Source organism: Piliocolobus tephrosceles, chromosome 8 (genome assembly GCF_002776525.5).
Source record: "Piliocolobus tephrosceles isolate RC106 chromosome 8, ASM277652v3, whole genome shotgun sequence".
NCBI lineage: Eukaryota > Metazoa > Chordata > Mammalia > Primates > Cercopithecidae > Piliocolobus > Piliocolobus tephrosceles.
In genome coordinates, this window is record NC_045441.1 from 13887290 (window position 1) to 13912166 (window position 24877).

The 24877-nt window shown below is 52.2% G+C and overlaps 1 protein-coding gene across 3 annotated transcripts in view; it reads left to right on the top strand.

Moving 5' to 3' along the window:
• GTF2IRD1 (GTF2I repeat domain containing 1) overlaps positions 1–24877 on the top strand; it is a 145329-nt gene that overhangs the window by 106307 nt on the left and 14145 nt on the right. The window lies entirely within an intron of this gene.

Below are 24877 nucleotides of genomic sequence, written 5' to 3' on the forward strand. Positions count from 1 at the left end.
TGGGGCAAGGCGGTGTCCTAGGAACTAGGGTTACAGCGGAGTGCAGACAGAGGAGGCATCTCATTTAGTCTTCATACCTAGGAGGTAGATGCTAGAGCCCACCTTACAGAGGGGGAAACTGAGGCGCAGTGTGAGTGATGTATTAATACTGTGTCCCAGGGCTAGCAGGTGGCCATGGCCCCAGCCCTCAGGGATGGACCAGCCAGCCCCTTTCCAGGCATTGGCACCCAAGCCAGGTATTCACCTGGAGAACCAGCTCCACACTTACTCATGCCACTAGTCATGCTGGGCTGGGAACATGTCCAGGCTCCTCGGAGTCTCCAAGGGTTCACCAGAGGTCACCGAGTGCTACTCCTGCGCCAGAATAGACTTTTCTCAAACCCTTCCTCGCAAGGTCCCCAAAGCCTGGCCTGGGCCAGCACCGGCAGTTCCAAGGTGAATTGGAGTGGAAGCTGGGGTCTGCTGGGGGAGGCAGAGGCAATAGCAGGCCCCTTCATCTGGAGGCAGGTGTCCCAGGGCAGGTGGAGGGGTGGCAGATAGTCTGCAGAGAGGCAGGTGGCTGGGGCAGTGCCCAGGAGTCAGGCTTCAGGGTCCCAGGCAGCATATGGGCCATGGGAAAGCGCCGTTCGTTCAAGTCCCTGTACCCTCCTGACTAGCTGTGGGAATCTGAGCCTTCACTTCCTTACTGCTAAGACGGACAAGCACACCTGCCTTGCCATGTGATCTGAAGATGGAAAAAGATGGGCAGTGCCAGGTGAGCTGGGAGGACTGTTTTCCCCCAGTTGCCCCCCTTTTTTTTTTTTTTGAGATGGAGTTTAGCTCTCGTTGCCCAGGCTAGAGCGCAATGGCGTGATCTCAGCTCACTGCAACCTCCGCCTCCCGGGTTCAAACGATTCTCCTGCCTCAGCCTCCCGAGTAGCTGGGATTACAGGCACCCACCACCATGCCCAGCTAATTATTTTGTCTTTTTAGTAGAGACAGGGTTTCACCATGTTGACCAGGCTGGTCTCAAACTCCTGACCTCGTGATCCGCCCGCCTCGGCCTCCCAAAGTGTTAGAATTACAGGCGTGAGCCACCGCACCCAGCCCTAGAGCCATTCTTAACAGGGTTTGTCCCCCTGGAAACTTCCAGAAGCCTCACCCTCCTGGGATTTCCCTGCTGGGTGCCAGTCATCTCTTCACTGCTCGGTTTCCACTCTCCCATCCTTGCACGGACATCCCACTGTTTAGGCCTTCTTCAAGCATGGACCTTCTCATGCTCAGTCTCTCTGTGGTGTGGCAATGTCTACTGGGTGGGCCTCACAGAAGGTTCTAGGCCCTGGCGCAAGCCCAAGGGAAGTGATGATCCAAAATGGACTCAGATAAAGTTTCTGCCACTATGCATTGGGGGCTTTTGGTAGGAGTCCAGTTCAATTTTAGAAAAATAAAAATACATGTCTCGCACTTCTGAGTTTGCAGACTAAGGTCCGTTCTGTATTTGCTAACGAAGACAAAAAGAAAGGCGGCTGGGCGCGGCGGCTCACGCCTGTAATCCCAGCACTTTGGGAGGTCAAGATGGGCAGATCACTTGAGGCTGGACAAGAGTTCGAGACCAGCTTGGCCAATCAGCCTGGCCTTTCACCATGTTAGGGTGCCTAAAAATACAAAACTTAGCTGGATGCTGTGGCACACACCTATAATCCCAGCTACTCAGGAGGCTGAGGCAGGAGAATCGCTTGAAACCAGAAGGCGGAGGTTGCAGTGAGCCGAGATCGCGCCATTGCACTCCAGCCTGGGCAACAAGAGTGAAAGTCCATCTCAAAACAACAACAAAAAAGAATGGCTCTAAACCAGGAACAGTGGTTCACCCTGTAGTCCCAGCACTTTGGGAGGCCAAGGTAGGAGTATCGCTTGAGGCCAAGAGTTTGAGGCCAGCCTGGGCAACATAACAAGACCCTGTCTCTACAAAAAATTTAAAAATTAGCCAGGCACAGTGGCGCACACCTGTAGTCTCAGCTACTCAGGAGGCCGAAGCAGGAGGATGACTTGAGCCCGGGAGGTGGAGGTTGCAGTGAGCTGAGATTATGCAGCTGCACTCCAGCCTGGGTGACAGAGCATGACACCATCTGAAAAAAAAAAAAAGAATGGCTCTGAGATTTTTTTAGGTCACTTATTGAAGGTTCCCATGGAAGCCTTTCCTAACAGAACCACCCCGAGAAGGTGAGAATTCTAAAAGAGATTACGCTTTTTTGTTTTTGTTTTGTTTTGCTTTTTTGTTTTAAGGTGGAGTTTCGCTTCTTGTCACCCAGGCTGGAGTGCAATGGCACGATCTCAGCTCACTGCAGCCTCCGCCTCCCAAGTTCAAGCGATTCTCCTGCCTCAGTCTCCCGAGTAGCTGGAATTACAGGTGTGCACCACAACACTCGGCTGATTTTTGTATTTTTAGTAGAGACGGAGTTTCGCCATGTTGGCCAGGCTGATCTCAAGCTTCTGACCTCAGGTAATCTGCCCGCCTCAGCCTCCCAGAGTGCTGGGATTACAGGCATGAGCCACCGCGCCCAGCTGAGATTGTGCTTTTTTGAAGATGAATCAGTCGTTAAATTGCGAGAGCCCCACTGCACCCTGGAGCTGTGGGCCTCCCCAGTGTAGGGTGAGAGTACAGCCACACCTGGGCTGGTTTTGTTCTGGGTCAAGAGAGATGACTCAGGCCAGACGTGGTGGCTCACACCTATAATCCCAGCATTTTGGGAGGCCAAGATGGGAGAATCACTCAAGCCCAGGAGTTTGAGACCAGCCTGGGCAACACAGCAAGATCCCATCCTGCAAAGACATTTTTTAAAATTAGCCAGACATGGTAGGGACGAACGACTGTATTCCCAGCTACTTGGGAGGCTGAGGAGGAAGGATCCTCCTCAAGGCTAGGAGTTGGAGGCTGCTGTGAGCCATGATTCCAGCGTGCATGACAGTGAGATCTTGTCTCTAAAAAAAAAGAGAGAGAGAGAGAGATAAGCCCAGAATGTCTTTAATGTTTTCCCAACTGGGGACACCACATCTGCCCTCAGTGCCTCAGTTTCCCCACTAAAATCTAGACGCCCTGCCTGCTCTGATATGCTGAGTGGCGAGCAGGCGTCTGACTGGAGAGGAAGGCATACTTGAACTTGGACCAGGCCTCAGAGGGCAGTGGGTGAATTTCAGTCCTCAGGTCAAGAGAGCTGTGGACCAGGGATTTCTGGGGGCCAGAGGTGCTGGAAGGCACCAGGCTGTACTGGAGGGGACCTGGTGGGGGGCCTGGGGTTGCAGAGGGATGGGGGGACTGGGTCCCCCAACTCATACCAGAAGGAACTCCAGCCCTGCCTGCAAGGGGTTGAGATAACCCACGCTCGACCCTGGGGGCTGAACACCATTGGTAGTTGCATGGTTCTATACTGCCCAGCCAGGCCACACCCCACCTGCCTGCAGTGGCACTGAGTTAAATTAGGGAGACTCTGCCAGGCTTGGTGGCTCATGCCTGTAATCCCAGCACTTTGAGGGGCTGAGGCAGGTGGATCACATAAGGTCAGGAGTTTGAGACCAGCCTGAGTAACATGGTAAAACCCTGACTCTACTAAAAATACAAAAATTAGCCAGGCGTGGTAGTGCGCACCTGTAATCCCAGCTACTTGGGAGGCTGAGGCAGGAGAATCCCTTGAACCTGGGAGGTGGAGGTTGCAGTGAGCTGAGAGACATGCCACTGCACTCCAGCCTGGGTGACAGAGCGCAACTCAGTCGCAAAAAAAAAAGAAAAAGAAAAGAAAAACAAACCCAGGACAGCTAAAGGGGGCTGTTCAGGATATGCTGGGAAGAAGTGGTGGTGTGGTGACTAAGGCAGGAGAGACCCTCTACCCAGGTAGCTGCTACAATATTCCATCCAAAGAACATTCTAGTAGGTCATAAAAACCTAAAGGGAGCCGGACATGGTGGCTCATGCCTATAATCCCAGCGCTTTGGGAGGCCAACACAGGAGGAATGCTTGAAGCCAGGAGTTGGAGATCAGCCTGGGCAGTATAGCAAGACCCCATCTCTAGAAAAAAATTGTTTTAATTATCTGGGCATGGTGGTGGGTGGTGGTGCGTGCCTGTAGTCCCAGCTACTTGGGAGGCTGAGGCAGGAGGGTCACTTGAGCCCAGGAGTTTGAGGCTGCAGTGAGCTGTGAACACAATGATCACATCACTTCACTTCAGCCTGAGTGACAGAGTGAGACCCTGTCTCTAAAATACACACACACACACCCCTAAAGAGAAATGCAAATATATGTCCATGGTAGAAATTTGGAAAATACAGAAATCTAACAACCCAGATGGCTGTTCATTTTTATGATGATACTTTTCTTCCAGATTTCCCCCCAAGCTTATTAATTTTACATCTCACTGTTCTTCTTTCTATAAATTTACACACTTAACCTTAAAACATAAACATGTTCGCATGTCTTTAAAAAGCTCTGTTCCCTCTTCAGGCTGTATCATGGTTATGTAACTACCCTGTCCCCCAGTTATGGACATTTGAGCAGCCTCTCACACCACGGACACCTAACGCTCACATCACACTTTTTTTTTCTGAGACGGAGTCTCGCTCTGTCACCCAGGCTGGAGTGCAATTGCATGATCTCAACTCGCTGCAACCTCCGCCTCCCGAGTTCAAGCAATTCTCCTGCCTCAGCCTCCCAAATAGCTGGGATTACAGGCGTGTGCCACCATACCGGGCTAATTTTTCTATTTTAATAGAGACGGGGTGTTGCCATGTTGGCCAGGCTGGTCTCGAACTCCTGACCTCAGGTGATCCACCCGCCTCGGCCTCCCAAAGTGCTGGGATTACAGGCGTGAGCCACCACGCCTGACCACATCACACTTACGATTTGCTGGTTACAAAGCCCACTCACGTTACCATGTCATCTCCCTGAGTAGCCGGCCTTATTGGAGGGGACTGAGGCTCAGAGAGATTAAGCAGCTTTCTCAAGGTCACACAGCATAGTGTGGCAGAGATTTGAACCTAAGTCTTTATCATTTTATTATACTTCGGAACCCAGGGCAGGCTCTACCACTAGCCTGGGGCTTGGTGTGGGTCCCCGAAGTGAGTTGCAGCCACGCCCTCTTTCCCCACCACCCCTCTGGTCTCATCCACACTGGATGGCTCTTTGCTGTCCCCTCCTGGCTACCAGCAGCTATTACACTGGGTGCTGTTGTCCTTCCCATTTTGCGACTGAGCAAACAGCCTGAAAGACAAAAACCAGGTAGTTAGCAGGAGGCCGAAACCACTCCCTGGTCTTTGCTGTTCTGCAGCCTGAGCCTGGGGTGGTACAGTGGCGGGGAAGGAGAATAGCCCCCAAAAATGCTGCCAGAATGGTAAAGGGCCTGAACTTCAAAGCTACTGACTTGAGCTTTATTTTGTGGCACTGGCGGTTTTTCCAGTCATTGTAATGATACAATCAGATTTGCATTGTCTTCGGGTTACCATGGTAACCGTACTTCCACCCACCAAGGGTGGATTAGAGAAGGCAAAACTAGGGCAGAGGAGCCAGGGAGTGTTGAGAAGGTCTGAACCCAGGCAGTGGGCAGCTGGGCCCCACAATGGATGGGGGAGAGGCAACAGCAGGGTGTGAAGAGGGCGGAAGGTTCTGGAAGGGTAATGGTGGTGCTCGTCTCCAAGGCTGGGTCTGTGGGCTTGTGAGACACATCCAGGGGCCCATGTGCAGTAGGTGAAACCTGAGCGGTATTTAGTGCAGGCGGGGTGGCAGGCAGGCTGGGGGCCTCTCAGAAGCGCAGAGCTGGCAGAGAGAGACCTGCCCAGGGCGTCGGAGGAAAGGGCGACTGTGCAGGAACAGAGTAGATGAGGTGGGGGAACTTTTGGGTAAGAAGAGCTGAGTCAGGAGCATTGAGGCAGCGGTTTTCAAACCTCAGAAGCAACAGCAGGGCCGGACACGGTGACTCAGCCAGGACTTTGGGAGGCCAAGGTGGGTAGATCACCTGAGGTCGGGAGTTCGAAACCAGCCTGGCCAACATGGTGAGACCCTGTCTCCACCAAAAACTAAAAAAATTAGCCAGGCATGGTGGTGGGCACCTGTAATCCCAGCTACTCAGGAGCTTGAGGCAGGAGAATCGCTTGAACCTGGGATGCAGAGGTTGCAGTGAGCTGAGATCATACCATTGCACTCCAGCCTGGGTGACAGAGCAAGACTCTGTCTCAAAAACAAAAAAAGGGCCAGACACAGTGGCTCACACCTGTAACCCTAGCAATTTGGGAGGCCAAGGCAGGATTGCTTGAAGCCAGGAGACCAGCCTGGGCAACATAGCGAGACCCTGTCTCTACAAAAAATGAAAACAATGAGCCAGTGTGGTGCTGCACATCTGTACATCTGTAGTCTCAGGTACTCAGGAGGCTGAGGAGGGAGGATCGCTTGAGCCCAGGAAGTCAAAGCTGCAGTGAGCTATGATCACACCACTGCACTCTAGCCTGCGAGACAGAATGAAACCTTGTCTTTCAAAAGAAAAAATTCCAGAATTGTTCTTGAATAGTAGTGGTTAACATTTTTTAAAAGTTTTGGAAGGTAGTGAATTCCCCGTCTCTGGAGGCATTTAAGCAGAGGTTGAGCTGCCACTCACCAGAGAGGCCGCTTCCCATAGGGCTTGCTGCAGGTGAGGAGAAAGGGACAGGAGAGCCCTGCCCATTTGGGAGGGGCTGCAGGGAGGACTAGAACCAAGGGGGGGCCCCTCTACCCACCAAATCCACTTCTCTTTGCTGCTCCACCACCAGCTCCCCACAGCTCCTCCCTGCGTATGGGCCCAGCCGGCCCTCTCCAGCTCCCTTTTGGGCAAACACGAGGGCTCTCCCCGGACCCAGGCCAGCTTCTGCTCCTTTTAGTTCTCCTCTGACCCTGGGGGTACAGCCATCCCTGCCAGCTTGAGGGGATTCTGGGAAGGCAGCGCCCCACCTATCCTTCCCCAGAGCAGGGGTCCAGATCCCGGGGATGCAGCAGAGCTGCCAACTTCCTGTGTGACTCCTGTGTGACTCCTGGGCCTCAGTTTCCCTACTTGTAAAATGGGAAGAATTGCCCACACCACATCTGCCTCCCCCGGGGCCACCCTGGAGTGCATGACCAGATGAAGAGGAGGGATGGGCTGTCATGAGTGGGAGGTGGTGAGGCAGAGAGGCTGGCCAGGCTGGAGCGTGGACGACCTGGGAGGGCTGGCTTTGCAACATGGACTGGGCCCTTCAGACCTGGCCCTGGCAAGCTCTTCTGCTGATGTCTCCATGGCTGAGGAGCCCGTACAGCCCCACTGGTTGGGGCCAAGCTCTTGGCGGGCTCCAGCTTTATCTAGGACATCCCCACATCGTCTCCTCTGTAAACGTTCCACTTTCATCTCAATTTAAGGAACTATGTCAAATTACATGCTGCTAACTGGGTGCAGTGGCTCACGCCTGTAATCCCAGCACTTTGGGAGGCCAAGGCAGGAGGGTCGCTGGCATCTAGGAGTTCAAAACCAGCCTAGGAAACATAATGAGATCCTGTCTCTACAAAAAATTAAAAAATGAGCCGGGCATGGTGGTGTGTGACTATCATCCCAGCTACTCAGGAGGCTGAGGTGGGAGGACCGCTTGACCCTGGGAGTTGGAGGCTGTAGTGGGCTGTGATTTTGCCACTGTACTCCAGCCTGGGCAACAGAGTGAGACCTTGTCTCAAAAAAAAAAAAAAAAAAAAATATTACGTGTCGCCGAGGAAGATCATTCCACCTACACTCACCTCTCACCCCCACCAGAATTGTTTGAGGCCCAATTCGAGAAGCTCAGCTGTGGGGGAAACGCCTGCCAGGCAGAGGGCTGTGATCCCTTTTCAGGGGGTACAAATGGAGAAAGGCCAGAAGCCTCAAATACAATAGCACCACTTGTCATCGTCCTCTTTGATCTCCTGCTAAGCCTCTCTCTTCTGTGGGGTCTCCTGTCACCCAGTGGGTGCTGTGGTGGGACAGGCTTATTGGAGAGGATGAGCTGAAGCAGGTCTGGATGCTAATGGATTGACCTCTGCAGAGGGTACTGGGGGGACACGGGGAGGGACTGAACAGTGGCAGGCACAGGAACAGGTCCCTTTTTGCCTTCTCAGGAAGCAGTACCATCACTTCTGAGCTGTGTGATCTTGGATAAGTTAACCTACTATCTCTGATCTAGATAAGTCAACTTACTATCTCTGATCTTAGATAAGTTAACTTGCTTATCTCTGATTTTAGATAAGTTAACTTGCTGTCTCTGATCTTGGATGAGTTACTGTCGTTGGGCCTCCATTTCTTTGAGGTGATACAGAACAAGGACATTCTCCATGATCCTCCCTTCTGCTGCCCAAGACCTGAGAGTCATTTCGTTGTCCCCAGTCACACACAGGCACACACCCTCTGGTGCCTGCCTCCCTCTCTCAGCCTTCCCCACCCCCTCTCCACCCTTCCAACTCTGTCTTGAGTTCTTGAGAGCTCTTCTGCTCTTGAAAGCTCAAAATAAAGCCGTCCTTTCTCGAGTTTCTAAAGATATCACAATTCCAGCACCAGCCACATGTTTCTCCACTGAATTATCTCTGCTTGTCTTTGTTAATTAGGGTTCAGTAATGATCTCCCTTCTGCCTTCCCAGGGAGAGCTGGCATCTGCAGGGCGGGGCTTGGAGGCCTTTGTGGGCAGACAAGACGCCCTGCTGCCGGGCCCAGAGTTGGCCTGATGCCTCCTTTCTTCTGAAGTGGCAGAGTGGGCCATGAAATGATGGCATGTTGGGGAGACCCTGCCCTTTTCAGGCTGGTGGGGACTCAGCTGGGGTCATTGCAACTCCATCCTGCCCCTCAACCTTCCACACGTCGGGGAAGGGAACCTTGGGAGGTTCTTAGCCTTTATTAGACAGGGGCTTCCAGGCTGGGCGTGGTTGCTTACACTTGTCATCCCAGCAGTATGGGAAGTTGAGGCAGGCGGATTGCTTGAGCTCAGGAGTTCGAGACCAGCCTGGGCAACATGGCAAAATCCTATCTTGACAAAAAATTAGCCAGGCATGATGGCACACGCCTGTAGTCCCAGCTACTCAGGAGGCTAAGGCAAGAGGTTCACTTGAGCCCAGGAGGTCGAGGCTGCGGTGAGCCGTGATGGTGCCACTGCACACCAGCTTGGGCAACAGAGCAAGACCTCTCAAAAAAAAAACCAAATTAATTAAAATAAAATTAAAAATAGACAGGGGCTTTCTGGCCCCAAAAGGGAGCAGGGTTGGGGGTGCCTTTAGAGTCTCTTGCAACATCCCAGAAAGCCTCCCAGAAACCCTTTCCCCAACGGAGACCACCCAAGCTGACGAGAGCAACCCGCACCTTTATTTAGGCTGGAATGAGATCAGCACCGAGGGGTCACCAGGCACCTTGTGCCGAACAGAAGCTGATGAGTGTGTCTGAGCCACAGAAGCAGAGCAGGGGCAGGGCGGTAACCATGGCTCAGCACATGTGGTTTACTGGGTGTACCGGATCCTTCTAGCCTTGTGGGGAGGGGTGTGGTGGCAAAGGAGGAGGGAGGTGGAGGTGGGGGGACACGCAGGCCTAGCCCTCTAAGAACCTTCCCGTCATGGAGAGGGCTCAGCGCCGCCTGCAGAGGACTTGGTGGGGCCCCAACAGAGGCCTTGGGGGCACAGGTGCAGTCACTCATCCATGCACGGGCACAGATGTCTCATTGGAGCCAGCACTGTGCCAGATGCTGGTCTTTTATTATTATTCCATTATTCTTTTTGTTTGTTTTTGTTTGTTTTGCTTCTGAGACAGTTTCATTCCTATTGCCCAGGCTGGAGTGCAGCGGTGCAATCTCAGCTCACTGCAACCTCCACCTCCTGGGTTCAAGTGATTCTCCTGCCTCAGCCTCCTGAGTAGCTGGAATTACAGGCACGCACCACCACGCTCAGCTAAAATTTTTTTGTATTTTTAGTAGAGATGGGGTTTTACCGTATTGGCCAGGCTGGTCTCGAACTCCGACCTCAGGTGATCCACCCGCCTCGATCTCCCAAAGTGTAGGGATTACAGGCATGAGCCACTGAGCCCGGCCTCATTGTTCTTATCTAATATCTTTGTAGAGACAACGTCTTGCTTTATTGCCCAGACTGGTCTAGAACTCCTGGCTTCAAGGGATCTCACCACCTTGGTGTCCCAGAGTACTGGGATTACAGGCATGAACCACTATACCCAGCCTAGATACTGGACTTTTTTTTTTTCTTTTTTAAGGTAGGGTCTCTCTGTGTCACTCATACTGGAGTGCAGTGGCACGATCATGGCTCACTGCATTCTCGGCCTCCCTAAGCTCAAGTGATCCTCCTGCCTCAGCCTCCCAAGTAGCTGGGACTGGAGGCGTGCACCACCGTGCCAGGCTAATTTTTGGTTTTTTTTGTAGAGATGGGGTTTTGCCATGTTTCCCAGGCTGGTCTGGAACTCCTAGGCTCACGCACATCAAACTTCCAAAGTACTAGGATTACAGACATGAGCCACCGTGCCCAGCCTATGCTGGACTTTTAATCAATACTGATTTAAAAAAAAAAAAAAAAAACCTGGCTGGGCACAGTGGCTCACGCCTATAATCCCAACACTTTGGGAGGCTAAGGCGGGTGGATCACCTGAGGCCAGAGTTGGAGACCAGCCTGGCTAACATGGTGAAACCCTGTTTTCACTAAAAATACAAAAAATTATCCCGCCTTCATGACACACACACCTATAATCCCAGCTACTTGGGAGGCTGAGGCAGGAGAATCGCTTAAACCCGGGAGGCAGGGGTTGCAGTGAGCCAAGATTGCGCCACTGCACTCCAGCCTGGGCAACAAGAGCGAAACTCTGTCTCATAAAAACAAAAAACCCAGCCTCACGGAGCTTACATGCGGGGGTGGGGGGATAAACAGAAAATCTGCAAAGAGTAAACCATGGGAGCAATTGTGTTTATTTTTCGGGGATTGCAACATTATTTAGGTGTTGACCAGAAGGAGGCCTTAGAGTAAAGGCCTGAAGGGGTAGCAGGGAACAGTGTTGCAGGCAGAGAGAACAGCAGCTGCCAAGCCCCTGAGGTCACCTGCCAGGGTGTTGGAGGAAGGTCAGGGTAGGTGAGAGATGAGATGGAGATGGACAGGGAAGATGGTACATGGTCAGATAAGGATTTTGACTTTTGCTCAGAGTGAGCTGGGAGTCGGTACAGTTCTGAGCAGAGGGGAACAGGATCCAGCTTGTTTTAACAGGATGCCTCTGGTTGCTGGCTTGAGGACAGGCAAGGGTGGAGAGACATAAGGAGGATGTAATAATCCAGGCGACGCCTGTGGCGGCAGTGGGGTGGTGAGTCACCGACTCTTAGGTGAGTTGGCCGAAGCCAACAGAATGTGCTGATGTAAGCTGTGAGAAAATGAGGAGCTGACTTTGACTTCAGAGATTCGGGCTGAACTTGGGGAAGGACGGAGGTGCCGTGGGTGGAGACAGGGAAGATGCAGGAGAAGCTGGTGGGGCAGGCGTGTTCAATCTGGGGTCTCATCCAGTCGAAGTTGGAAGCGAGTTGGGGCTCAGGGGAGCAGTCCAGGCTTGAGATATGATTTGGGGAATCATGAATTTATAACTGGTATTCCAAGCCTTAAAACAAGCTGGGTCCAGTGGCTCACACTGTAATCCCAGCACTCTGGAAGGCTGAGACAGGAGAGTCACTTGAGCCCAGGAGTTCGAGACAAGCCTGGACAACATAGCAAGACCCCATCTCTTAAAAAAAAAATTAGCTGCACGTAGTACACACCTGTGGTCCCAGCTACTAGGAAGGCTAAGGCGGGAGGATGACTTGGGCTCAGGAGGTCAGGCTACAGTGAGCCATGATTGTGCCACTGAATTCCAGCGTGGGCAACAGAGTGAGACCCTGTCTCAAAAAAATAAATTACCTAAACATAGTGGCTTAAAACAACACAAATGTATTGCCTTACAGTTCTGGAGGTCAGAAGTCTGAAATGAGTCTTCCAAGGCTCATGTCAAGGTATTGGGGGCCAGGTGCGGTGGCTCACTCCTGTAATCCCAGCACTTTGGGAGGCTGAGGCAGGCGAATCACTTGCGATCAGGGGTTCGATCAGGCACGTGCCTGTAATCCCAGCTACTCGGAAGGCTGAGGCAGGAGAATCACTGGGACCCAGGAGATGGAGGTTACTCTGTTTCAAAAAAAAAAAAAAAACAAAGATGTCAGCAGGGCTGGGTCCTTCTGGAAGCTCTAGGCTCTAGGGGAAAATCCGTTTCCTTGTCTTTTTTTTTTTTTTTTTTTTTTTGAGACCGAGTCTTGCTCTGTCCTTCAGGCTGGAGTGCAGTGGCACAATCTCGGCTCACTGCAACCTCTGCCTCCCAGGTTTAAGCAATTCTCCTGCCTCAGCTTTCTGAGTAGCTGGGATTACAAGCACGTGCCACCATGCCTGGGTAATTCTTGTATTTGTAATAGAGACAGGGTTTCACCATGTTGCCCCGCCTGGTCTCAAACTCCTGACCTCTGATCTGCCCACCTTGGCCTTCCAAAGTGCTGGGATTACAGGCGTGAGCCACTGAGCACGGCCCCCTGTTTTAAGGATTAAATGAATGAGTCCGTGCAAAGATCAAAGTTCAAAGATCTGGCAACAGAAGAGCTCAGCTTCTCTGAGTTACCAGGTGCCCGTGATGGGTCGAGCATTTTTTTATTTTTATTTTTTTTGAGACGGAGTCTCGCTCTGTCGCCCACACTGGAGTGCAGTGGTGGGATCTCGGCTCACTGCAAGCTCCGCCTCCCGAGTTCAAGCGATTCTCCTGCCTCAGCCTCCTGAGTAGCTGTGACTACAGGTGCGCACCACCTCGCCCCGCTAATTTTTTGTATTTTTAGTAGAGACAGGGTTTGCCATGTTGACCAGGCTGGTCTCGAACTCCTGGCCTCAAGCAATCCACCCGCCTCGGCCTCCCAAAGTGCTGGGATTACAGGTGTGAGCCACCGCGCCCAACTGGGTTCAGTAATTCTTAGCATACTGCCATTATCCCTGCTTTCTCTCTCTCTCCTCTCTCTCTCTCTCTCTCTCTCTCACGCACACACATGCGCACACACACATAATTTCTCTTTCTTTTTCTCCATTTGAAGTTGCAAACATCTTGACTCTTCATTCCTAAATATTTCAATGCACATCTCCTAAGAAAAACACTGTTATTTTACATACTCACAATAGTATCATCGCACTTATAAAACTTAATAATTCCCTGTCATCTAATATATGGTCTTTATTCAAATTGCCAAAAACACCTTCTGTGCCTGTTCTCCTCCATGATGTAGTCATTTTTCACTGGTTGATTTCTTTTTTAATTTTTTTTTTTAAAGACAGTCTCCCTCTTGCCCAGGCTGCAATGCAGTGGCACAGTCATAGCTTACTGCAGCCTGGTCCTTCTAGGTTGAAACCATCCTACCACCTCAGTCCCCCGAGTGGCTAGGGCTACAAGCACACGTGCTACCACGCCCAGCTCATATTTTATTTTTTATTTTCGTAGAAAGAGGCTGGAGTGCAGTGACACTATCATAGCTCACTGTAGCCTCCAACTCCTGGGCTCAGGCAATCCTCCCGCATCAGCCTCCCGAGTAGCTGGGACTACAGCCGAGTGCCACTGCACCAGCTACTTTTAAATTTTTTGTAGACAGAGGATCTCTGTGTTGCCCAAGGCTGGTCTCCAACTCCTGCTCTCAAGTGATCCTCCTGCCTCGGCCTCCCAAAGTGCTGAGATTACAGGCGTGAGCCACCACACCAGGCTCACGAGTTAATTTTTTTAAATTATTTTATTGCATATAATGTTTACCTAAACAAAAATTATTTCATTTTGCTTATCATTTTACGTTCTTTTTTTTGAGACAAAGTCTCACTCTGTCGCCCAGGTTGGAGTGAAGCAGTGCAATATCGGCTCACTGCAATCTCTACCTCCCGGGTTCAAGTGATTCTCCTGCCTCAGCCTCCCGAGTAGCTGGGACTACAGGCGCCCGCCACCACGCCCAGCTACTTTTTTGTATTTTTAGTAGAGACAGGGTTTCACCGTGTTAGCCAGGACGGTCTCCATCTCCTGATCTCATGATCCACCCGCCTCGCTCACGTACTCAGGAGACTGAGGTAGGAGGGTGAGGTCAAGGCTGCAGTGAGCTAGGATCACACCACTGCATGGGTAACGAAATGAGACTACATCTCTAAAAAAATAAGTTTTGAAAAACAGAGGAAGGAGGCCGGGCGCAGTGGTTCATGCCTGTAATCCCAACACTTTGGGAGGCCGAGGTAGGTGAATCGCTTGAACTCAGGAGTTCAAGACCAGCCTGGACAACATGGTGAAACCTCATCTCTACTAAAAAGACAAAAATTAGCCAGGCACGGTGGTGCACACCTGTAATCCCAGCTACATGGGAGGCTGAGGCAGGAGAATCACTTGAACCCAGGAGGCGGAGGTTGCAGTGAACTCAAATCGCACCACTGCATTCCAACCTGGGTGACAGAGCGAGACTCCATCTGAAAAATAAAAATAAAAAGCAGAGGAAGAGAAGTAGAGATTCCCTCGTTCCAACAGCCTCCTTCCCCCCCTCACTGGAGTTTTGGATTTGGGGGTTTGATGGCTCTGGCATGTCTAGGCCCTAGAGGGGTTCAGGAGGGGTCTTGGGGACCCAGAGAGTACTTCGACAACTCGATCCCACTTTAAGACAGTTCCCTTTGGGCCGGGCACGGTGGCTCATGCCTGTAATCCCAGCACTTTGGGAGGCCGAGGCAGGCGGATCAACTAAGTTCAGGAGTTCGAGACCAGCCTGGCCAACATGGTGAAACCCCGTCTCTACTAAAAACACAAAAATCAGTCGAGTGTGTTGGCTTATGCCTGTAGTCTCAGCTACCCGAGGGGCTAAGGCAGGAGAATTGCTGGAACCTGGGAGGCAGAGGTTCCAGTGAACCCAGATCATGCCACTGCCACTCCACCCTGAATGACAGAGCGAGATTCCATCTTAAGGGGAAAAAAGAAAAAAAAAGACAGTTCCCTTTGTAAAGTGGATTTTCAGTAGAGACAGGGTCTTGCTGTCATTCAGGCTGGAGTGCAGTAGCTGGGACTACAGGTGTGGGCCACCATGACCAGCTAATTTTTCCATTTTTTGTAGAGATGGGATCTTGCTATGCTGCCCAGGCTACATTTTTTTTAAATCATGAGTTTTTGAAGGAAATGGGATAGGGCACGCTCTGGTAGGGGATGGATTGGACGAGCCCCTGCTTGAATGCCTGCATACAGTGGGGAAAAGGGGAATCAAAATGGGTCAAGCCTTAAGGGCCCCTACTGCACGCAGTGTCCAGGCCCAGTCAGGTCTAGCATGGCAGAAGAACCACAGGCTTATGATCATTGGCCTGGGCACAGGTCTCTGCCCTGCTGCAGCTTGGCCCTCCTCTCTCCAGGCCTCAGTTATCTCATCCATGAAATGGAGCTGATGGAATTCCTGCTAAACCTGTGCACGGACCCTAGAAAGGGTTAAAAGCTGAATCTGAATGTATCTTATTTATCTTTTCGAGACTGGGTCTCGCTCTGTCACCCAGGCTGGAATGCAGTGGTGCAATCGCTGCAGCCTTGAACTCTGCCCGGGCCTGGCAGAGAGTTGGGGCTCTGTGAAGTGGTTCAGGAGGGGAGAGGACTATTATCCCACGCTTCTGCTACAGATTGCAGTATCTCTCCTCTAAGCCGCCCTTGCCCTTCGCTGGCTGCGTCTCCCTGCTGTGAATGGTCATAATTACCAACATGAGATCGTCGGTCTGAGCTGAAGACCTCTAACTAGGCCGGGAGAGTCAGGGCTGGCTAGGGCTCTTGCACTTTGCCCCGGGAGAGAGCCGCAGAGCCAGCCCAGGCATCACCCGAGCCACTTGGTTTAAAATTGTGTACATAGCATGGCTGTGATTCAGTGAGCTTGGTCGTCTATGTTTTCCCCCTTGGCAAAATTCAGTTACTCCTTGGGCTAACAGGCAGCAGGTTGGAAAGGATAAGATGAGAGTTGCCCAGGCAGCGTTCAAAAGAGAGAGGAGACCGAAGAGCAGAATGAGCAGGAGGGGCAGGAAAAATGTCAAGGGAAGGCCAGTCCACCAAAGGCGTCACTGTCCGGGGGCGGTGGGCAGGAGGTCACTGCCGTGGGGACGGGTTCTTTCAGCAAGACTCTCACAGCACTGGGGGCAGAAACATGAAGGTGAAAGCCCGCACACACTGAGTCCCAACTATGACATTTTCAAACAGGGAACACCGAAACGTTTGCAACTGTGGGTGTCATTTACAGCCAGCCTGGGTTCAGGGAAGCTCAGGCAGGTCCTCCCAAGAATAGGTTTGCTGACTTGGCGTTCAGGACAGTAAACTAAACTCCCTTATTTTTGGTGGGGGCGGGGGCGGGGAGACAGAGTTTTACTCTTGTTGCCCGGGCTGGAGCACAATGGCGCAATCTTGGCTCACTGCAACCTCCGCCTCCCGGGTTCGAGTGATTCTCCTGCTTCAGCCTCCCGAGTAGCTAGGATTACAGGCACCCGCCACCACGCCCGGCTAATTTTTTTTAATTAGTAGTAGAGATGAAGTTTCACCATGTTGGCCAGGCTGGTCTTAAACTTGTGACCTCAGGTGATCCGCCCACCTCGGCCTCTCAAAGTGCTGGGATGAAAGACATGAGCCACCACGTGCCCGGCCCATTGCTGCTTTACAGATGAAGACATCGAGTGGTTCAAGGACTTGCCCAGGGTCGCGAGCTGATAGCAGAGCTGGGATTTGAACCCAGGCAATCAGTCTTGGGTAGACCGTTGGGCTTGTGGCCCTGGCCTTGCAAGGACCAGTATTGCGCCTGTCCCCACAGTGTTCTCAGCAGCTCTCTGGGGCGGTTTTCTGATCCGTGTTTTTCCTGTGAGCAGATTAGACTCAGAGGTGACTGAGTGTGCTGGAGCTGCCCTGCCCCACCCAAGGCCGAGGCCGCCACTGCCCACAGCAGTCCTTGGGGAACTCCCTGGTGGTGATCTGGTGGTGGCAGCAGGAGTCTGGCTGTGTCGGGAAAGGGGACTCCTGACCCCACCTGCAGCTCTCTGAGATGCTCAGCTGGTCTGCACATGGTGGCTCACGCCTGTATCTCAGCACTTTGGGAGGCCAAGGTGGATGGATTGCTTGAGCTTAGGAGTTGAAGACCAGCCTGGGCAACATAGTGAGACCTTGTCTCTACAAATAATACAAAAATTAGCCAGGCATAGTGGCACACACCTGTAGCATCAGCTACTCGGGAGGCTGAGGATGGAGGACGGCTTTAGCCCAGGAGGTGGAGGTTACAGTGAGCTGAGATTGCTCCACTGCACTCCAGCCTGGGCAACAGAGCCAGATATCTCAATTCAAAAAAAAAAAAAACATGCTTGGCTGGGCCATCTGGGTTAGCAAGGATCTTAGCATTCTCCCTCGGGGCTAACCAGGTACATGGGTGAGCTGTCTTGGTTGCAGCGGTGGCCACGATTCCTGTTGGGCGAGACTGGCGCCAGCCTGCACACCTCTGAGCCCCAACAGGAATATCTGTTCGGATCGAGACGTTGCCCTTTCCCCTGCAGGGCTCGGCTAGAGCACAGACACAAAACCAGTGTCAGGTCCTCAGACACGGCAGGGGACAGGGGAGTCGGTCTTCACCTGTGGTTCAGGTTCCCTCCCACACAGTAAGTCACTTATTTGCCCAAGGAGCTGCCTCTGGTGCATTCACAGTTCCCAGAAGAGCTGGGATTCCAGGTGTGCACCACCATGCCCAGCATTTTTTTTTTCTATAGAAACAGGGTTTCCCTATGTTACCCAGGCTGGTCTTGAACTCCTGGCCTCAAGCAGTCCTCCCACTGTAGCCTTCCAAAGTGCTGGGATGACAGGCATGAGCCACTGTGCCCAGCCTGTAGTGCTTTTTGATATGTGAGATTAGATCCAGCAGGCCCAGAGTCCCAGTTGAGGAATGTAGAAACAGGCTCAGAGAGGTTGAGTGACTTTCCATACACCACACAGCATTGGGGGTAGAATGAAGATGGCCTTCCTGTCTAATGAGCCAGGGACTTTCCCCATCCCTGGCCCTGGGGATCCCCCTTTTCCCTACTGTATGCAGGCATTCAAGCAGGGGCTCGTCCAATCCAGCTCCCACCAGAGCCTGCCCTACTCCATTTCCCTCAAAAACTCATGATTTTTTAAAATGTAGTCTGGACAACATAGCAAGATCCCATCTCTACAAAAAATGGAAAAATTAGCTGGTAGTGGTAGCCTACACCTGTAGTCCCAGCTACTGCACTCCAGCCTGAATGACAGCAAGACCTTGTCTCTACCAAAAAAAAAAAAGTAATTCTCTTTCCTCTAAATTAAATAAAAAGAAAGAGGTAGGAAAATGCAAGAGCAGCTACAGAGAAAAATCAGTGTTCTTCCTGAGCTTGATGTTGACTGAGCTAGAGAATCCCACGGACAAGGCATATTGTGGGCCTTGCACCGTGTCTGCACATAGTATGTGCCAAGCTTGTTTTTTATTTTTTAATTTTTGTTGTTTGTTTGAGACAGGGTCTAAGCTCAGTCGCCCAGGCTGGAGATCATGGCTCACTGCAACCTTGACCTTCCAGGCTCAAGTGATCCTCCCACCTCAGCCTCCCAAGTAGCTGGGATTACAGGCACACACCACCATGCCCACCTAATTTTTCTATTTATTTATTTATTTAGTAGAGACAGGGTCTTGCCATGTTGCCCGAGCTGGTTTCAAACTCCTGGCCTCAGTCTCCCAAAGTGCTGGGATTACAGGCGTGAGCTACTACATCCAGCCAGTTCTTGGTGTTACTGACAAAGGCATTTAGCCCCACTCCACCCTTCCCACACTCCAGAGGTGATCAGGACGCCTCCCCAAACCACCAGCCCCCTCAGCCAGCCCAGCCCCACTTTCCTCACGTGCACACCTCCCGCCACTTCTGGTTCACAGCCTGGGACCTGTGTGCGCCATATAGAACTGCCATAGTGTCCTACTGACTGCCCCGTAGTGTCACTCCTGGTTAGCTGCAGACTGATTTAGGGTTGCACTTCTCCCGAGACCAGGCAAGACTTGGAAGGAACAGGGGAAGTTTCCTGATTTGCTAACGTGTGTGGAGCACCTGAAATTACAGGATGCTACAAGTTTCCTTGTGCCTTACTCGCCGCTCCCAACTGCCTTGGAGGTCCGTGTGATGAGCCCCAGCGTGCAGATGAGCCCACATCCTTGGAGCTTTGGGCCCCGTGTGGTGGTCACCTCCTCTGGGAAGCCCTCCCTGACTCCCAGCTGGGTCAGGATTCTTGTTATAGGCTCCCGTGGGCCATGTAAACCAAAAAGTGCCTGGAACAGGTCTCCATCGATTTAGAGATTTATTTTGCCATGGTAGAGGACACAGCCAGGAAAAAGAGACTCAAGCTGCGATAGGGTCTGTGGCCTGTGCTTTTTTGCAGAGAGGATTTTGAGGACTTTGGTATTTCAAGGGGAAAGAGGGGCTGGGCACAGTGGCTCACGCTTGTAATCCCAGCACTTTGGAAGGCCAAGCCAGGTGGATCACCGGAGGTCAGGAGTTCGAGACCAGCCTGGGCAGCATAATGAAACCCCATCTCTACTAAAAATACCAAAAAAAAATTAGCCAGGAGTGGTGGCGGGTGCCTGTAATCCCAGCTCCTCTGGAGGCTGAGGCACGAGAATCACTCGAACCCGGTAGGCAGAGGTTGCAGTGAGCCAGAATCATGCCACTGCACTCCAGCCTGGAAAACAGTGAGACTCTGTCTCAAAAAATAAAAAAATAAAGGGAGAAGAGGAATAGTTAATGATGTATTCATCCTGTGCTCAGTAAATATGCATTTTACGTAAGATAAACAGAAGAGAGGAAGTCAAATAGGCATTTGTCTTGGGTGGACGGAGCAATGATTTCTCTTCTTATCTTTGTCCCCTGCCGGTGAAGATAAGCTGTGAATTTACATGGCCAGGGTGAGGGAGGCCACCAGGGGAGATAGGTGGCCTTCTATCTTGCAATTATCTGCTTAGGGACAAAAGGCTATCGTGTGACTCAGTTCCCAAGCTTAACATTTTCCTTTGGCATAGTGAGTTTGGGGTCCTTGTTTTTTGTGTTTGTTTGTTTGTTTGTTTTCTTGAGACGGAGTCTTGCTCTGTTGCCCAGGCTGGAGTGCAGTGGCGCGATCTCAGATCACTGCAACCTCCACCACCCAGTTCAAGGGATTCTCCTGCCTCAGCCTCCTGAGTAACTGGGATTACAGGCGTTCACCACCACGCCCAGCCAGTGTTTTGTATTTTTAGTAGAGACGGGTTTTCACCATGTTGGCCAGGCTGGTCTGGAACTCCTGACCTCAAGTGACCCACCTGCCTTGGCCTCTCAAAGTGCTGGGATTACAGGCATGAGACACTGTGCCCGGTCTGGGCCTTGTCTTTGAGGAGTCTGCTAAGCTTCTTTCTATCCTGCAGGCTTCGTAGAGCTCTTTGAGTCTCACTCTGTCCCGGCACAGAAGAAGACAGAGGTGTGGCATTATGGGCCGAGAGCAAGAGATTTAGAGGAAACCATCTTAAAGATTAAGTCTTCTTTCTCCAGATACTGTAGGGAAGGCTGAGCATGGTGGTTCACGTCTGTAATCCCAGCAATTTGGGAGGCCGAGGCAGGTGAATCACCTAAGGCCAGGAGTTGGAGACCAGCCTGAGTAACATGGTGAAACCCCATCTCTACTAAAAATACAAAAATCAGCCAGCCGTGGTGCCAGGCACCTGCCATCCCAGATACTCCCAGATACTCGGGAGGCCGAGGCATGAGAATCGCTTGAACCCAGGAGGCAGAAGTTTCAGTGAGCCAACATCGCACCACTGCACTCCAGCCTGGGGGACAGAGCAAGACTGTTTAAAAAAAAGAAAAGAGGCCGGGCGCGGTGGCTGAAGCCTGTAATCCCAGCACTTTGGGAGGCCAAGACGGGCGGATCACGAGGTCAGGAGATCGAGACCAGCCTGGCTAACACGGTGAAACCCCGTCTCTACTAAAAAATACAAAACACTAGCCAGGTGAGGTGGCGGACGCCTGTAGTCCCAGCTACTCGGGAGGCTGAGGCAGGAGAATGGCGTAAACCCAGGAGGCGGAGCTTGCAGTGAGCTGAGATCTGGCCACTGCACTCCAGTCTGGGTGACAGAGCGAGATTCCATCTCAAAAAAAAAAAAAAAGAAAAAGAAAAGAAAAGAAAGAAAGAAACTGTAGGGGAATCTGAGACATCAGGAAACCCAGGGCCCATGGTTGAGTGGAAAGACCAGGGCTTTGGGGTCGACACAGAGTACTCCTGGTGCTTAGGGGCTGTGTGACCTTGGGCAAGTTTCTTTACCTCTCTGGGCCTCTGTGTCCTTGGCTGCAGTGTCTAGGAAAGCATCTGCACACAGTGATGTGTGTGATCCAGGCCATCCTTTCTCTGTTCTGTGCACACACTGCTGAGAATCCTGCCACCAAAGATTCCTCAGTGGCGTGGGGACAGATGGAACGTTCCGTCACTTCCCTGCAGGCTCTAGGAGCTGGTCCTTGGGCCCAGGACTCCATCACAGTGGTGTGCACGGGATTTGGACAAGGGTGGCCTCGATTCTTCCCACATCCTAGTCCTGAAAGGCAGGGCCGTGTTGGGCCACAGGAGAAGACGAGGGTTCTAGGGGATGTGGAGCGTGGGGTCTTGGTGTGGCTGAATTAGAGGCATTACTCCACGAGATAGGGACACGGGAGGAGGATGTTGTCTGAAATGGCTGATGTTTGTGGTGTCCTGGGCACCCAGGGGAGCTCCCGGGCCGTGCCTGAAGACAGATGCAGCAACTCAGAGGTGTGCGCAGATTCCTGAGTGTGGGTGTGGACGGACCAGGTCAGGGACCTGCAGGGTTTGGGAGCACCTGAGGTGGTGGGTGTTGGAGCCCTGGGAAAAGGAGGAACCAGGCCAAGCAGGTGCCCAGCCTCTGTCCTGTGGGAAGCTCCCTGCTCTTTGGGGCAACCCCCACGTTGGGAACAGGGCCTCCATTCTGGCAGCTTGTGCATAGGAGGCCAAGCCACCCAGATGGGGTCAGCAGACTCCAAGCAGCATAGAGCACCAGCCCAGGAGATGCAGTTCCTAAGGTGACCTCCTAAACTCAAGTGAGCTCTTCCCAGGGTTTTCAAGATTAAAAGAGCCAGGCACAGTGGCTCACAACTGTAATCCCAGCACTGTCAGAGGCTGAGGGCAGGAGGATCGCTTGAGCCTAGGAGTTGGAGAACAGCCTGTGCAACAGAGACTCTCTCTACAAAAAATAAAAAAAAATTTAGTCTGGCACAGTGATCCATGCCGGGAGCCTCAGCTACTCGAGAGACTGAGCAGGGAGGACTGCTTTAGCCCAAGAGTTCAAGGCTGCAGTGAGTCATGATGGCACCACTGTACTCCAACCTGGGAAACAGGGTGAGACCGTGTCTCAAAAAACAGGAGTCAGGCCAGGCACGGTGGCTCACGCCTGTAATCCCAGCACTTTGGGAAGCCAAGGCGGGCAGATCACCTGAACTCAGGAGTTCGAGACCAGCCTGGCCAACATGGCAAAACCCCATCTCTACTAAAAATACAAAAATTAACCAGACGTGGTGGCAGGCGCCTGTAGTCCCAGCTCTCAGGAGGCTGACGCACGAGAATGGCTTGAACCTGGGAGGCAGAGGTTGCAGTGAACCGAGACCATGCCACTGCACTCCAGCCTGGGTCCAGAGTGAGACTCTGTCTTGGAAAAACAAAGAGGAAAAAACAAGAGTCATTTTGCTCTAAAGACCCATCAGTCTGCTCTGTCCTGCATCATCCGGCCCTGGCTCCCTGCCTGCTCCACTCCCCCAACATCTCACCCTTACCCAACCCGCCTGCCCCAGAGGCCCAGCCCATGTGACCCCATGCTTCTCAGAGAGATTTCCTGTTGGACATGCAAACCACCCTTCCTGCAATCCCAGTCCCGTCCTCAACCCTGGCACAAGCCCACAGCCTGCTGCAGAGCTCTACCCCAGACCCCATCTCCAGCCCAACCACCCCTCAGCCTTACAGCCCAGCTCAGGCCCCGTCTCCAGGGCTAACTGACCCCGGCAGCTCCTCTAGGCTACAGGGAGGGGACAGCGGAGCATGCCAGGGCTCAAGCAGCAGATAGGCCATGACGGTTGCCTGGGCAGTGAGCGGGGAGAATGCACAGCCCCCACACTCGCAGACACGGTCTGTTTCCCATTCACAGACCTTGGCCAGCAAGCAGTTAGGGGATTTCCAACAGTCCAGCACAGTCACACCGGCCCAGACCCTGCTAGGCCCATCAGTCATCTCCCATGTACCACCCCAAAGTTCAGCCACTTCCGGGACACGAGATCTTTCTTTTTTCTTCTTTCCTTTTTTTTTTTTTTTTTTTTGAGACAGAGTTTCGTTTCGCTGTTGTCGCCCAGGCTGGAGTGCAATGGCGCGATCTTCGCTCACTGCAACATCCGCTTCCCGGGTTCAAGCAGTTCTCCTGTTTCAACCTCTTGAGTAGTTGGGATTACGGGTGCCCACTACCACACTTGGCTAATTTTTGTATTTTTAGTAGAGATGGAGTTTCGCCATGTTGGCTAGAAGGGTCTCAAACTCCTAACCTCTGGTGATCTGCCCGTCTCGGCCTCCCACAGTGCTGGGATTACAGGCGTGAGCCACCGCACCCAGCCAACACGGGATCTTTCACCCTTGAGTGCCTATGCATGGCTGGTCCTTCTGCCCCGGTGTCTTATTTGTTTGTTTTCATTTTTATTTGAGACAGGTCTCTGTCTCCCAGGCTGGAGTGCAGTGACGTGATCTCCGCTCACTACAACCTCCACCTCCCAGGCTCAAGTGATTGTCCTGCCTCACCCTCCTGAGTAACTGGGACTACAGGTGCCCGCCACCACACCCAGCTAATCTTTTTGTATTTTTAGTACAGATGGGGTTTCACCACGTTGACCAGAGTGGTCTCGAACTCCTGGCCTCAAGTGATCTGCCTGCCTCTCCCTCCCAAAGTGCTGGGATTATAGGCATGAGTCACCATGTCAGGTCTTGAGAGCCCATTCAAGCATCCTTCTCTCCTGGGGGAGATCTCCCCAGACTTTCCCAGACAGGGTGGGCACCCTGATTCATGCCCCTTGTCTCCTAAGTGTGTCCTGTTGTACTTTGGTGACCAGATGACACCCCCTCTGGCTGGGAGCCCCTCAGGGGAGCAGCCCTGCCTCTTCTTTTTGGGTTATTTTGTGCCCAACACAGGGCCTGTGCTGGGAACACTGATAAGAAAATGTGGGATGGCCTGGCCACCGTGGCTCACATCTGTAATTCCTGAACTTTGGGAGGGCAAAGCAAGAGGATCACTTGAGGTCAGGAGTTCAAGATCAGCCTGGGCAACATAGCGAGACTCCATCTCTATAAAAACTTTAAAAAATTAGGCATGGTGGCACACATCTGTATTCCCAGCTACTCAGGAGGCTGAGGCAGGAGGATCACTTGAGCCTGGGAGTTGGAGGCTGCCATGAGCTATCTATGATTGCACTGCTGCCTTCTAGCCTGGGTGACAGAACAAGACTGTGTCTCAAAAAAAGAAAAATGGATGGATGGACAGACCAACAACTGAGGCTAGAAACCAGCTGCAGCCCGGCACAGTGGCTCACACCTGTAATCCCAGCACTTCCGGAGGCTGAGGCGGGTGGATCACCTGAGCCCAGGAGTTTGAGACCAGTCTGGGCAACATGGTGAAACCCCATCTCTACTAAAAATACAAAAATCAGCTGGGCATGGTGGCACGTGCCTGTGATCTGAGCTACTTGGGATGCTGAGGCAGGAGAATTCGCTTGAACCCGGAAGGCGGAGGTTGCAGTGAG